At 52.5% G+C, this 16,042-nt stretch overlaps 1 protein-coding gene across 2 annotated transcripts in view; it reads left to right on the forward strand.

Moving 5' to 3' along the window:
- Positions 1-16,042, forward strand: part of vill (villin-like) — a 398,207-nt gene that overhangs the window by 22,704 nt on the left and 359,461 nt on the right. The window contains exon 1 of one of the 2 annotated variants that reach the window (XM_072508063.1): positions 12,728-12,842. The exons of the other annotated variant lie outside the window; for it this stretch is intronic. The gene's annotated coding sequence lies outside the window, so the exon portion shown is untranslated. Of the gene's footprint in view, positions 1-12,727; positions 12,843-16,042 lie in introns of those variants that run through there. 2 annotated transcript variants of the gene reach the window in all.

Raw genomic sequence — 16,042 nt, forward strand, 5'->3', positions numbered from 1 at the left:
GGTCTGACATCCCATCCGAAAGACAGCACCTCGGACAATGTAGCACTGCCTCAGTACTAGCCCTGGAGTGGTGGCCTTGGCGTTGTTTTCCTGATCAAGCGCGTGACTGGGGCTTGAACCTGGTGATTCAGAGGTGGGAATGCTGAAATTATGTGCTAAATATAGCCCAGGGAAATTTCATCAGAGAGGAAGAGAGAGTTGGGAAACTATGGAATATCGTGTTAATTTATGCCAATGTTCAAGATCCCATTGGATGAAGGAAAGCAGAATAGGGCAGCACGGTAGCACAGTGGTTAGCACTGTTGCTTCACAGCTCCAGAATCCCAGGTTCGATTCCCGGCTTGGGTCACTGCCTGTGCGGAGTCTGCACGTCCTCCCCGTGTGTGCGTGGGTTTCCTCCGGGTGCTCCGGTTTCCTCCCACAGTCCAAAGATGTGCAGGTTAGGTGGATTGGCCATGATAAATTGCCTTAGTGTCCAAAAAATGTTAAGTGGGGGTTACTGGGTTACGGGGATAGGGTAAATACGTGGGCTTCAGTAGGGTGCTCTTTGTAAGGGCCGGTGCAGACTCGATGGGCCGAATGGCCTCCTTCTGCACTGTAAATTCTATGATTCTATGTGGCAGTGTTCTTCAAACTTCTTTTCCGGGGACCCATTTTTACCAACCAGCCGACCTTCGCGACCCACGCCGACCGACCTTCGCGACCCACGCCGACCGACCTTCGCGACCCACGCCGGCCGACCTGCGCGACCCACCATTTTCTCTTACCTCGTTTGCTGCTGACAAAAATGGAGGAAATAGTTTTTGGGTCCCTTTGGCCCTCGTACACGCTCCTCCAATGGAATGTGTTGGATGAAGGTGAAGCCATCCGGTGTGGGAAAGTATGGAGTCTCCATCTGTCCAAAGTTCTGCATTTTTTTCCTGTAAAATTTTATCAAATAAACCCCCCCCCCCCCCGAACTTGTAAAAAAAAATGAATAAAATAAATGAATAAAACCCACTGAACTTGTAAAACATTGGGCAGCACGGTAGCATTGTGGATAGCACAATTGCTTCACAGCGCCAGGGTCCCAGGTTCGATTCCCCGCTGGGTCACTGTCTGTGCGGAGTCTGCACGTCCTCCCCGTGTCTGCGTGGGTTTCCTCCGGGTGCTCCGGTTTCCTCCCACAGTCCAAAGATGTGCGGGTTAGGTGGATTGGCCATGCTAAATTGCCCTTAGTGTCCAAAGTTGCCCTTAGGGTGGGGTTGCTGGGTTGTGGGGATAGGGTGGAGGTGTGGGCTTGTGTAGGGTGCTCTTTCCAAGAGCCGGTGCAAACCCGATGGGCCGAATGGCCTCCTTCTGCGCTGTAAATTCTATGAAAACAAAAAGCTGCAACCGTTTAAAAAAAAAAAAAAAAGCGGCCACACTGCGTCTACGAGCCCGGCCATCGGCCCGCATGCGTTCAAGGTGGGTAGTCCGTCCTGGGCCTGCTGCAACGTCCCAGTGAAGCCCAGTGCAAACCGGAGGAACAGCACCTCACCTTCCGATGAGGCACGTTCCAGCCTTCCAGACTTAACATTGAGACTGTGAACTCTCTCCTCCACCTTCACCTCATTTTTCTTTCTATCAATTAAGTTTCACTTCTTCCATTGATCTGCTTTTCCCTCACCATCCCCCCTCCCCCCCCCCCACCCCACTTGGGCCATCTGTCCCTAGTCGCCCTGTGACACACTGCTCACCTTTGTCCTGCCATTCACACATTCTAATCTCTTTCTGTGCCACTATCAACACCATTCTTAATCACCCCCATTTACATTCCCTCTGTCTTTCTGTCCTCAACATCTTTGTCAATCTCCACCTATCACTGACCCCCTATCCAGCCCCACTGTTCCCTCCCCACACCCCCCCCCCCCCCCCCCCCACTGCAATATAGATCCCACCCCATTCCCAATTCTCTCCGGCTTTGACAAAGACTCACCCAGACTCGAAGCGTCAGCCCCCTTCTCTCTCCACAGACGCTGTCCGACCTGCTGAGATTGCCCAGCACTTTCCGTTTCCGTGTGAGGGATTAGAACTCTTTGGTCAAGTCAAGGATGAACACCGGGTATGGATCGGTGGGGCTGAATGACCCCTCTCTTTCTCTGCAATTTGTTAACCCTTTCTGCTTCCCCTCGGCTATCTGAGGGTCACGGAACAACAGCCTATCATTGTGATTTTTACACTGGGCCAGGGCGAGGAGGCAGGTCCCCGGGCCTACCCAAACTGGGCCGAGGTTTGAACCCTGTGCTGCAGGTGCTGTTTGAGCCAACTGCTTTCACCCAGTCAACTGGCTCCCAGTGGGTTCCCAGCTGGGCTGGCTGGTTTGCAACCCCAGGTGGCATAGAATTTACAGTGCAGACGTTTGCTGCATTGGAAAGTTGCAGTCACTGAGCTCAACAAACATGCGCCAGTGTTTACGGACCACACAACCCTCCTCTCGCACAAATTTGTCTCCCCCGGTCAGTATATCGTTCTGTTTCATCCTCCCTCGTGCTTTAACCTGAAGACGCACAGGATGGTGTGACGATCGTGTCACTCGACTCCAGGACCAGTTGAACCCTTGACCCCCAAAGCATTAGCCTGGGCCTCTGGATTGCTAGAGCATTGACGTTGCCACCATCTCCCCTGGCACCACCGAGTGGCTTACTGGGATATTTCAGATACCAGTTAAGGGCTGGGTTTCCAGCCCTCCATATACTTGTGACCCAGGTGAGTTTTTGCGACTGGACCAGTCATACTAGTTCACCGTACCCCTTTCCCCTAGTTACCAGTGCCCACCAATTCATGTGGAGGTCAATAATGGTCGTTATTTGATAGGAAAAAGCCTGGAAAGGTTAGCATTTTTAAATGTAGTGCAATGTCCCAGGCCTTGCAGGAGCATATCAGTTAACATTGGGCCACATGAGGAGTTATAAAACCAGGTGACCTAAAGCTTGGTAAACAAGGTCACTTTTAAGGGGTGAAATCAAGGCGCAGAGAGAGGCAGAGGATTGGGCAGGAAATTCCAATGTTTAGAGGCTGAAGGCATAGCCTGCTCTGCCAGGACTCCGGGCCCAGGCCTGCTCTGCCAGGACTCCGGGCCCAGGCCTGCTCTGCCAGGACTCCGGGCCGAGGCCTGCTCTGCCAGGACTCCGGGCCGAGGCCTGCTCTGCCAGGACTCCGGGCCCAGGCCTGCTCTGCCAGGACTCCGGGCCCAGGCCTGCTCTGCCAGGACTCCGGGCCTAGGCCTGCTCTGCCAGGACTCCGGGCCGAGGCCTGCTCTGCCAGGACTCCGGGCCGAGGCCTGCTCTGCCAGGACTCCGGGCCGAGACCTGCTCTGCCAGGAGGTCAGGGCCAAGGCCTTCACTGCCAGGAGGCCAGGTCTGAGGCCTCCTTTGCCAGGAGATCGGGGCTGAGGCCTGCTCTGCCAGGACTCAGGGCCGAGGTTTGCTCTGCCAAAAGGTCAGGTCCGAGACCTGCTCTGCCAGGAGGTCAGGGCCAAGGCCTTCACTGCCAGGAGGCCAGGTCTGAGGCCTCCTTTGCCAGGAGATCGGGGCTGAGGCCAGCTCTGCCAGGAGCTCAGGGCCGACGGCGGCTGTGTGGAGGAGTTCGGGACCGAGGCCTATTCTGTGAACGGTGTCAGGACCGAGGCCTGCTCTGTGAATGAGGCCGGGCCGAGGCCTGCTCTTTGAAGGAGGTCTGGGTTGAGGTCTGCCATGTCTGGTTTCCGTGGCCTGATGGAGGTCAGGGCGAGGCCTGATGGAGGTTGGGGCCTGGGGCTGAAGGATGTCGGGGCCGAGGCCTGAAGGAGGTTAAAGACCTCTTGGAGGTTACAGTCGAGGTCTCCTGGAGCTCTGGGCCCTTGTGAAGTCAGGGCGTAGGCCTGCTCTGCCAGGAGACCAGGGCCCAAACCTGCTCTGGTGTGGTGGTCAGGATCAATGTGTGTTCTGTCAGGTGGTCAGAGCTCAGGTCTGCTCTCCCATGTCAGGGCCGAGGACTGCTGAAGGTCAAAGCTCTCGAGGCTTGCACTTTCAGAAGGCCTTGTGGTGAGGGCCGAGGCCTGTTCTGTCAGGAGGTCTGGGCCGAAGGCCTGCTCTGTCTGGTGGCCGGGGCCGATGACACCTCTGTCTGGTGGCCTGGGCCGAGGAAGGCTCTGTCTGGTGGCTGGGGCTGAGGATGGCTCTGGGAGGAGGTGCGGGCCGAGGCTTGATGGAGGTTCAGGCCGAAGACTGAAGGAGGTCAGGGTCCTTGAAGCCTGCTGTTCCAGGATGTCAGGATTGAGGTCTGCTGGAGCTCTGGATACTTGACACCTGCTCTCTCAGGAGGTTAGGGCCAAAGCCTGTTCTCTGTGGTAGTTAGGGTCAAGATGTGCTCTGTTGGGCGGTCAGGGCCGAGACCCATTCTCTCAAGTCAGGACCGGGTCCTGTTGGAGGTCAAGGCTCTCAAGACCTGCTCTGTTAGGAGGGTAGGGCCGAGGCCTGACCTGTCAGGAGGTCCAGGCTGAGACCTGCTTTATCAGGAGGTCCGGGCTGAGACCTGCCTGTAAGGAGGTCCTTGCCGAGGCCTGCTGTGTAAGGAGGTCCTTGCTGAGGTTTTCTCTATCAAGAGGTCTGGGTCGAGGCCTGCTCTGTCAGGAGGTCTGGGCTGAGGCCTGCTCTGTCTGGTGGTTAGGGCTGAGGCCTGCTCTCGCAGGATCTCAGGGTCAATACCTCCTCTGTCAGGCGGTTAGGGTCGGGGCCTGCTGGAGGTGAGGGCCCTGGAGGCCTGCCCTACCTGGTGGTGAGGGCCAAGGCATGCTCTGTCAGAACAGGCCTCAGACCTGACCTTCTGTCAGAACAAGCCTCAGACCTGACCTCCTGATGCAACAGGCCTCAGACACAACCTCCTATCAGAACAGGCTTCAGACCTGACCTCTTGCCGGAGCAGGCCTCAGACCTGACCTCTTGCCGGAGCAGGCCTCAGACCTGACCTCCTGCCAGAACAGGCCTCAGACCTGACCACCTGTCAGAACAGGCCTCAGACCAGACGTCCTGTCAGGATAGGCTTCGGATCTGACCTCCTTGGACCTGAACCACTGCTGGAATAGGCCTCGGACCTCTCCTGCCAGAACAGGCCTCGGACCTGACCTCGCGATGGAACAAGCCTTGGACCTGACCTACTGCTGGAACAGGCCTCAGACCTGACCTCCTACAGAACAGGCCTCAGACCCGACATCCTGTTGGAACAGGTCTCGGACCTGACCTCGTGCTGGAACAGGCCTCAGACATGTCCTCCTGCTGGAACTGGCGTCGGATCTGACCTCCTGCTGAATCAGGCCTCTGACTTGACCTCCTGATGGAACAGACCTCACACCTGACCTCCTGCCAAAACAGGCGTCAGACCTGACCTCCTGATGGAACAGATCTTGGACCCGACCTCCTGCTAGAAAAGGCCTTGGACCCGACCTCCTGCTAGACAAGGCCTCGGACCTGACCTCCTGCCGGAACAAGCCTCAGATCTCTCCTCCAGAGCTGCAGGATCAAGCCTAACAGGGCAAGGAAAAGAGATCATTCTGCGTTTTTAAAGTTCAGATAGAAGTGTGGACATCCAAGGCTGCCTCAGTTGTAGCAAAGGCACTAAAATATATTCCCTTGGATTGTTTTTTGCTGAAAAGACCCGGCTCTGCTTTGTTTTATTCCTCCGTTACCGTGGCAACTGCAGTGCCGTAATTATTTTTTTTCCCCCCGTGTCTATCGCAATGTCAGAGTGGCCAGCTTACAATAATGCCTTTCATCAAGCTGCCAGGTTCTGAGCAGGAGCTCATTAATCCTGTTAAAATTCACCTTTACTTGACATTCACTGACAGCAATTGCACAAGTTAGAGAAAGATGAGGGGTGGGAGGTTTGATCCTGCGCCAGAATTGTACTGGAGCTGCATACCTCACATTCCTCACGCTGTGCCACTTTGCAGGGGAATGGTAGACGGGTGTTTCTTGCTGCTGTTCCCCCAGCCAGCCATTTGGTTGGGAGTTCAAAGCCCACTTCAGGAGCCGAATAAATCTGCAGCGACCGAGATTTCTCGGATAAACCCAACTAATGATTGTTACTGTGAAAATCCCCTCGTCGCCACACTCCGGCGCCTGTTCAGATACATGGCGGGAGAATTCAGAATATCCAATTCACCTAACAAGAACGTCTTTCGGGACTTGTGGGAGGAAACCGGAGCACCCGGAGGAAACCCACGCAGACACGGGGAGAGCGTGCAGACTCCGCACAGACAGTGACCCAGCGGGGAATCGAACCTGGGACCCTGGCGCTGTGAAGCCACAGTGCTAGCCACTTGTGCTACCGCGCTGCCCAGGTCCTTCCTGCATCCACCCTGTCTACTCCTGTTAGAATTTTATAGGTTTCTATGAGATCCCTCCTCATTCTTCTGAACTCCAGCGAATAAATATTCCATCTTGTTCATTCTTCCAAGTATTTTCCTACAGTTACACCTGGGGAAGGTTAGTCAGAAGGTGGGGTGGGAGTGAGGTGGGGGCCGGAGGGGGTAAACTGCTCAGGAATCAGATTCAGAGAGGAGTCATGGCTACCTGTAATCGAGGAGACACGAATATAAAGGTTAAACCAAATTTGGTTTAAAACGTGCAGACTCCGCACAGACAGTGAGCCAAGCCGGGAATCGAACCTGGGACCCTGGAGCTGTGAAGCCACAATGCTATCCACTGTGCCAACACGCTGCCCATTACGACCTGCTCTGGTCCACCAAATATTTCATCCACCTTCTCAATGGCTTGTTCTGTTGTTGTTAATTTGATGATCACTATTTCCAGCCATTTAGAGTGTGCATCTAGAATCACGAGGAACATGCGACCCTCACTTTGACCAGCGTGGTGCGTGTATCCTCCGCCATGGCTGTGCCAGCCTTTCCCACAAGTGTAAGGGTTGCAGTGGTGGAACGTTTTAGTTTTTCACAGGAATGACCTTGCCCCACTTTCTCTTCCATTTGAGCATCTAATCCTGGCCGCCAAAAATAACTGTGTGCCGGTCCCCTCACCTCAACTCACCAGGATGTCCCTCATGCAGCTGGTCAAGGATTTTACTACGCAAGCACAGAGGAATAATCACCCAGATTCCCCACAATGAAACTCCAGTCTGGACTGTCAACTCAACTCTTCTTGTGACGTAGAGCTTCTTACGATGTACGTCTGTCATCGTTCCGTTTTGGACCATGTCCATAGCCTTCCCCCTCTTCTGGATGGGTTCTTGTGTGTCTCTGTACTTGAGGGGAAGTCACAGGTACATTATCCACGTGTGAGAAATACAGGGGGTTGACAACATTTTCTTTTGGTTCTTGCTTGGCTTGTAACGGCAATCAGAACGAAGCATTTGCGCATTGCTCCGATTTGCGCTATTGAATAGTGTACGTGTGTGCTGGTAATATCAAAGACCTCTTCTGTAACCTACTAGCTGCTCAAGAAGGAATATCTTTACACAGCCCAAAGATTGTCGTCAAGGGCCAATGATCTGTCAAGAGAGAGAAATGATGTCCGTGAAGGTAGTTGTGAAACCTTCTTACTGAAGCTCAAAGCTTCGTTTTCTAGCTGAGCGTAATTCATTTCCCCGTTAGTAAGAGCCTGTGAAGCGAATGTTATAGGTTGTTCCTCTCCTGAAGACGTATGTACGAGACAACTGCACCAACCCCAAAGGGTGAAGCATTGCAAGCAAGATGTACCTTCAGCTTGGAATTGTAGTGAAATAATAATAATCTTTATTGTCACAAGTAGGCTTACATTAACACTGCAATAAAGTTACTGTGAAAATCCCCTAGTCGCCACATTCCGGCGCCTGTTCGAATGTGCAGACTCTGCACATACAGTGACCCAAGCCGGGAATCGAACCTGGGACCCTGGTGTGTGAAGTAACAGCAGTAGCTCTGACTTCTTTCAGACTTCTTTCACCTCGTTATTTGCACTTCTCTATTCTTCTGACCAGTGCCATACGTGTTTGGCACATCAGGGGCTGTTTAGCACAGGGCTAAATCGCTGGCTTTGAAAGCAGACAAAGGCAGGCCAGCAGCACGGTTCAATTCCCGTAACAGCCTCCCCGAACAGGCGCCGGAATGTGGCGACTAGGGGCTTTTCACAGTAACTTCATTGAAGCCTACTTGTGACAATTAGTGATTTTCATTTCGTTTCATTTTTTCACAATGTGTATAAAGACTTGATTAATTGATAAATCCCAGAAACGATGACAGTTGTGTCACACTTTGAGGACATTGTGCTTCTAAGATTCCTGTCACCTTTATCGGTTCCTTACGCAAGCCATCTTTAGCGATGACGTGATCCAGGTAGTTTATGGATGTCTTGAAAAGTCATAGAATCCCTACAGTGCCGAAGGAGGCCATTGGGCCCATCGAGTCCGCACCGCTCTTCTCCCCCGCTCTCCTCATCGACTCCACTTTTGTTGTGTCGACGATTTTATGCTTCAGCAGTTTTTTTCTTACCTCAATCCTCGTCACCAGCGTTCCGTTTTGCGATATTCGCTAATGCTGCAAAGAGAAACGATATGGAGCTGTCGCACGCACGCCTGGATTTCCTCCAAACTCAATGTGAGGTTTATTAGATGTTGCTCATACAAACTAAAATGGAGAACCGAGCGCGCGGAAATACTCTGCTAACGTCACTACAGATCAGGTGACGTTACACCAACAAGGATGTATTCTTTAACACATAACACACCCAGATCTTAAGAATGAATGAATTAAAAACTACAGCTGACCTTACTAGAAGTCTGATTCCAAATCAGCCTCAACATTCTCTTGAGAGGAAGAAGAAAATAGACAATTCGGTCAGTTAGGAGCAGCTGGATGCCCATTGGCTCGACCTAGGAGTCTACCATTGGCTAACGTACATAGCTCCGCCCTGAAAGGCGGGGTATAAGAACCAATGCCGTCCCAGCAGCCTTCACTTTCCGTATCGAAGCTGCTGGGTACAGTTCTAGCTGATTAAAGCTGATTAGTTATGACTCACCTTGTCTCGAGAGTAATTGATTGTGCATCAGAGATGTCTTGAGCCAGGGAAAGGACACTTAAACAATGTCTGGCAGAGGTACTGCTGAGACTGAGCCCACAGTTCTAGTTGGGAACAGGGGGGTCCCTATTAGGGAAGGGTACGGGATACCCTGGCGAGCTACAAGAGGGGATGGTCTTGCTGTTGGGCAGCATGCCGAGCATAGGGGGTCAGGGCGATATGTGGCCTTATTGTCCAATAAAGAATCCACATACCGATCCTTGTTGTGTGATGGGTAGTTTATGTTGAGTAGGGGAATGTAACAAACAGTCAAAGGTGTTTGGAGGTCAGATCAGATCCTTGGTGTTGTTCCACCTGTCGGGTTGGCCAGAGCCTGGCCTTACTTCGCTGTGCTTCCGAGGGACCCTTTTGGGAATGCAACATGGGTGTACCCACACCAAATGGACTGCAGTCCTTCAGGATGATGGCTGCACCAACTCCACCTTCTCGAGGGCAACTAGCCATGGGCAATAAATGCCGGCCTTGCAGAGCCACTCACATCTAGTGAGGAATAAAAAAATAAATCCATTGCCCCTCCAACACCATGAATGCTCCCTCAATCATCCCCCCCCCCCCCCACCGCACCAGATCTGTCTGACCCCTTCAAGGTGCCAGAATGTCACAATACCAGGGGGCGTCCTCATGGAGTGACCCTCTTTTGATCCCGTTCGCCCCAAGTGCTATATCTAACTGCTCCTTGAAAACATGCAATGTTTTGGCCTCAACTACCTCCTGTGGTAATGAATTCCAGAGGTTGACCACTCTCTGGGTGAAGAGGTTTCTCCTCATCTCTGTCCTGAATGGTTTACCCGTATCCTCAGACTGTGACCCCTGGTCCTGGGCTCCTCCACCATCAGGAACATCATAGAACATAGAACATACAGTGCAGAAGGAGGCCGTTCGGCCTATCGAGTCTGCACCGACCCACTTAAGCCTTCATTTCCACCCTATCCCCGTAACCCCATCCTAACCTTTTTTCGGACACTAAGGGCAATTTAGCACGGCCAATCCACCTAACCTGCACATCTTTGGACTGTGGGCGGAAACCCGAGCACCCGGAGGAAACCCACGCAGACACGGGGAGAACGTGCAGACAGTGACCCAAGCCGGGAATCGAACCTGGGACCCTGGCGGTGTGAAGCCACAGTGCTAGCCACTTGTGCTACCGTGCTGCCCAGGTCCTTCCTGCATCCACCCTGTCTACTCCTGTTAGAATTTTATAGGTTTCTATGAGATCCCTCCTCATTCTTCTGAACTCCAGCGAATGGATATTCCATCTTGTTCATTCTTCCAAGTACTTTCCTGCAGTTACACCTGGGGAAGGTTAGTCAGAAGGTGGGGTGGAAGTGAGGTGGGGGCCGGAGCGAGTAAACTGCTCAGGAATCAGATTCAGAGAGGAGTCATGGCTACTTGTAATCGAGGAGACACGAAGATAAAGGTTAAACCAAATTTAATTTGATTTATTTATTGTCACATGCATTGAGGTACAGTGTAAAGTATTGTTCTGCATACAGTCCAGACAGATTGTTCCATACTAGAAAAACATAGAACATATGATAAATGCACAATGTAAACACATAGACATGGACATCGGGAGAAGCATACGGAGTGTAGTGCTACTCAGTAGAGAAGATGTGGAGAGAGATCAGTTCAGTCCATAAGAGGGTCATTCAACAGCGGCAAAGAAGTTGGTTTTGAACCTGTTCGTGCGTGTTCTCAGACTTCTGTATCTCCTGCCCGATGGAAGAAGTTGGAAGAGTGAGTGAGCCGGGTGGGAGGGATCTTTGGATTATGCTGCCCGCTTTCCCCAGGCAGCGGGAGGTGTAGATGGAGTCAATGGATGGGAGGCTGGTTCGTGTGATGGACTGGGCGGTGTTCACGACTCTCTGAAGTTTCTTGCGGTCCTGGGCCGAGCAGTTGCCATACCAGGCTGTGATGCAGCCCGATAGGATGCTTTCTATGGTGCATCTGTAAAAGGTGGTAAGAGTCAGTGTGGACATGCCGAATTTCCTTAGTTTCCTGAGGAAGTATAGGCGCTGTTGTGCTTTCCTGGTTGTAGTGTTGACGTGGGTGGACCAGGACAGATTGTTAGTGATGTAAATTTATTTTAAGTCAAAAGTAAAGTCGGAGCAACAGAATAAAACACAAACGTCCCAGCTCGGGACTAACAGGAGCTCCCAGTCCGGGTCTGGGATGGTGTTTAAAAGGCTGAAGAATGAGTCTCAGCTGGACGGACCGCTGCCCGTTACCATGGGAACTCGTACTGCACAAGCCCCAAGGGGAGATCGACGAGTGATCCCTCGTGAGGGTCATCACACTACTTGGCCCTCAATCAATGGCCAATGTGATCTCCATGGAGACCATTCTGTCTTGATCTCTTCGCCACCTCGAGGCCTTGTCAGAAATGAGACAGCGTGGGGGCAGCACGGTGGCACAGTGGTTAGCACTGCTGCCTCACGGAGCCAAGGACCCAGGTTCGATCCCGGCCCCGGGTCACTGTCCGTGTGGAGCTTGCGCATTCTCCCCGTGTCTGCGTGGGTCTCACCCCCACAACACAAAGATGTGCAGGGTAGGTGGATTGGCCACGCTTAATTGTCCCTGAATTGGAAAAAACTGAATTGGGTACTCTAAATTTATTTTTAAAAATATTTAAAAAAATAAATGAGCCAGTGCGAGGAACAAGATGACACCAGGTGGTTCCGTCATGTGGAAAGACTGGAGAGACTCGGAATGTTCTCCATCCAGCACAGAAGGTTAAGGGGAGATTTAATGGAAGTGTCCAAAATCCTGACGGGGGTTTGTATAGAATAAGTGAAGAGAAACAGGTAAGGGGGCTCAGATTTAATTTGCTTTGCATAAGAACCTAAGTGGAGATCTTGGGAATGTCTTTGAGCAGTGCGATGGTAAAAAGGAAAGACTACTTATATCTAAACACTTCACAGCCAATACTTGGTGAAGCGTCATCTCTGCTACAACGTGGGGAACGCAACAGCCAATTTAGGCACAGCAATCTCCCGCAAGCAGCAATGAGATAACCGGATGATCAGTTATTTTAGTGATGGCGATTGAGGGATTGATGCACGATCAATTTCACAAAGACTTGAGTTGGGTACAACTGAGGCTTTATTGCTCTAAGATGTGTGGCCTCCCACAGCAGCTGGCGAAATGGCTGCTGCACGGAGGACACACATATTTATACTTCGCCTACTGGGCGGAGCCAGCAGGCAGGGACTACCGGCGTACCTGTAGTACAGGTCCTACCATACATCACCTAATAGAGGTGCAACAGTGGTTTACCACATGGATAAATATTGGTCGGGTCACCAGGGAGGACACAAACTCCCTTGAATTGGTGTCAAGGAATCTTTTGCTTCCACTCGAGTCACACAGCCTTGACTTCATGTCTCATCTGAAAAGTAGCACCCCCGGCAACGCAGCAATCCCTCAGTACTGCACTTGGGAGTGTCAGCCTAGATTTTTCTGTTCAAGTCATTGGAATGGGATTTGATCCCATAATTGACTCAGCGGCAAACATGATACCAACTGAGTCATGTAAGGTTGGAATTCTGGCCTCCACACCAGTTCCGGGACTGTGTGTGGCTGCAGTACCACACCCGATGGAGGGTGATTCATAAGTGCCCTCTGAAGCGGCCTGGCAACCTATTCAGTTACTTGGGAAACTGTAGGGATGGGCAGTGATTGTCACGAACACCACAACCTGAGACTGGTCTTAAAAGAAAAGCCGGGTTTTATTTTCACAAGTTGAGGAACCACGCAGTTCAATCACTAGCACAGGTAGGGGGTGACTGAAAGAAGGGGTGATTGAAGAACAAAGGGGCCTTCTGAGGGAGCCTGGGAAGGAATGAGCCTGGAGTGACTCACCTCAGAAAGAATCCTGCAGTGGGGCGGCCTTCTGGACTGATTGGATGTGTCACTGCGAGACTGGAGGAAGGTTGGTGGGTGTGGATGGGGTGGAGCTAACTTGGTGCCTCGAGCTTTGATGTGACGGAAAGCTAACTAAAATGCGGAGAATCAAGTTTTTACAAGAGACGGAATATTTGTATCGGGCGTTTAAAACACCAGCAATTCTTTTGGGGTGGTGGGGAACCTAGTTGCCATGGGTACCATGTTTTAGTCTGTCATATGTTGGCTGTTACACTGGCTCCTGGTTACATCCTCCGATCACCACTATTTCCACACGCTCCCAAACATGTCGAGAATTGTCAGGCTTTGTGTGTGTTTAGAACGAGTTCAGTATTGATTCTTGCCTGTCCAAGCCCCACTCACGGGAATGGTGTACACAAACCCATCTCTAGCGTGGGAGTGCTGCGCCGTCGGAGTGTCAACTCTCTGGGGCCTGAAAGCAAGATCTAGCTTCCCTCCCGGGTAGATGTAAAAGACCCCAGGCCTCTATTTCGATGGGGTTAGGGTTCCCCTCTCTGAAGTCCTGACCAATAACACCCTGCCCTCAGTCATAGAACATACAGTGCAGGAGGAGGCCATTCGGCCCATCGAGTCTGCATCGACCCACTTAAGCCCTCACTTCCACCCTATCCCCGTAACCCAATCACCCCTCCTAATCTCTTTGGACACTAAGGGCAATTTAGCATGGCCAATCCACCCAACCTGCACGTCTTTGGACTGTGGGAGGAAACCGGAGCACCCGGAGGAAACCCACGCAGACACGGGGGAGAACGTGCAGACTCCGCACAGACAGTGACCCAAGTGGGGAATCGAACCTGGGACCCTGCCGCTGTGAAGCCACAGTGCTACCCACTCATGCTACCGTGTTGTCCTTATCACTTTGCTGTTTGTGAGAGCTTCACTGTGAGAAAATTGGCTGCTGTATTTCCGACGTTGAAACAGTAACGAAGCTTCAAAAGCGACGTCCTGAGGTCATTGAAGGCGCTAGGTAAATGCATGGGGCGGGATTCTCCGTCCCGCCTGGACCTGTTTTGTGGCGCTGCCAGCAGCGAGATTCTCCGTCCCGGCAGCCGGCCATTGTGGGCACGCCCACGCCGTCGGGAACGCCGCAGCCATGAGTGCGCGCTGCCGGCGATGGGGCAGGATCCCGCCGGCGGAGAATCCCGCTGAGGGTCTTTTCTTACTTGGGAGGACTATGCGTGAGCCTCTCGGAGTTAAAAATAAAGCCCAGGACACGGCCTAAACAGCCCCACAAGAAAAATCAGAGGGAATTAAAACAGCTGGTTTGTTTTGTAAAGTGTAGCACCGTCAATATGACGCGAGGCAGGTTGAGGTAATGTCAATTGAAGGCTTTATTAAGCAGAACTTTATCCCCAGCAGCATGGTTACAGAATGCAGCTGCTGAGGGAAATGGAGGGAAAACTGGGTTCTTATACCGGCATTTCTGGGTGGAGTCCAGTAGGTGGCAGATCCTATCAGGACCTGGCATCCCTCCACCAATAGCCTGTCGACACGTGGTGTAGCGTATTACCCCTAATACATACCACCACATTCACCCCTTGTTGAAAAAAAACCCGGCGGGATGGTGGTTCGCATGGTGGTAGGGGATTACAGAGTCGGTACTGTGCCGTAACTTTGAACAAAACACAAAATTATCGCTACAACTGGGCCAACGGGCCAAACAGGGTCGGCATGATGCCATAACTATAACAAGACACAATAACTGAAAACGTTGAGAGTTAAAGTGATTCGATGAGCCGGATGGGCGCCCTGGTCGTCCTTTCCGATCGTCTCGGGGTGGTGGTGATGGCGCTGGCTCGAGTCCCGTCGACTCTGGGGGCGTTGCGCTGTCCCCTGTGTCCTTACTCCTGGGCGGGTCTGGGAGGAGAACCAAACCCCCCGGGAAGGGGGTGGCTATGGGATGAACCGGAGGGAGTGAGGAGGTGGTGATTGGCATTGGGGGGGGTGTGGGTAGCTCCGGCGGGCGCCAGATCTCGCAGGGAGACCGTGTCCTGTCGGCCATCGGGGTACTCCACATAGGCGTATTGCGGGTTGGCGTGAAGGAGATGCACCCGTTCCACCAACGGATCCGACTTGTGCGCCCGCACATGTTTCCAGAGCAGAATGGGTCCCGGAGCTGCTAGCCAGGTCGGAAGTGGCGTTCCAGAGGAGGACTTCCTAGGAAAGAGGAGGAGGCGCTCGTGAGGCGTTTGATTCGTGGTGGTGCACAGCAGGGACCGGATAGAGTGAAGGGCATCCGGGAGGACTTCCTGCCAGCGGGAAATTGGGAGGCTCCTAGACTGGAGGGCCAGCAGGACGGCCTTCCAGACCGTTCCATTCTCCCTTTCTACCTGCCTGTTCCCCCGGGGGTTGTAACTGGTCGTCCTGCTCGAGGCTATGCCACTGCTGAGCAGGAATTGACGCAGTTCGTCACTCATAAAGGAGGACCCCCTGTCGCTATGGATATAGTCGGGGAAACCGAACAGTGTAAAAATGGTACCGAGGGCTTTAATGACCACGGACGCTGTCATGTCGGGGCAGGGGATGGCGAAAGGGAAACGGGAGTATTCGTCAACGACGTTCAGGAAGTACGCGTTGCGATCGGTGGAGGGGAGGGGGCCTTTGAAATCCAAACTGAGGCGTTCAAAGGGTCAAGAGGCCTTAACCAGGTGCGCTCTATCTGGCCTGAAAAGGTGCGGTTTGCACTCAGCGCAGATCTGGCAGTTTCTGGTGACTGTTCGGACGTCCTCGACGGAGTAAGGGAGGTTGCGGGCCTGAAGGAAGTGAACAAAGAACAAAGAAATGTACAGCACAGGAACAGGCCCTTCGGCCCTCCAAGCCCATGCCGACCATGCTGCCCGACTAAACTACAATCTTCTACACTTCCTGGGTCCGTATCCTTCTATTCCCATCCTATTCATATATTTGTCAAGATGCCCCTTAAATGTCCCTATTGTCCCTGCTTCCACTACCTCCTCCGGTAGCGAGTTCCAGGCACCCACTACCCCCTGCGTAAAAAACTTGCCTCGTACATCTACTCTAAACCTTGCCCCTCTCACCTTAAACCTATG

Source organism: Scyliorhinus torazame, chromosome 6, assembly GCF_047496885.1.
Source record: "Scyliorhinus torazame isolate Kashiwa2021f chromosome 6, sScyTor2.1, whole genome shotgun sequence".
Taxonomy (NCBI): domain Eukaryota; kingdom Metazoa; phylum Chordata; class Chondrichthyes; order Carcharhiniformes; family Scyliorhinidae; genus Scyliorhinus; species Scyliorhinus torazame.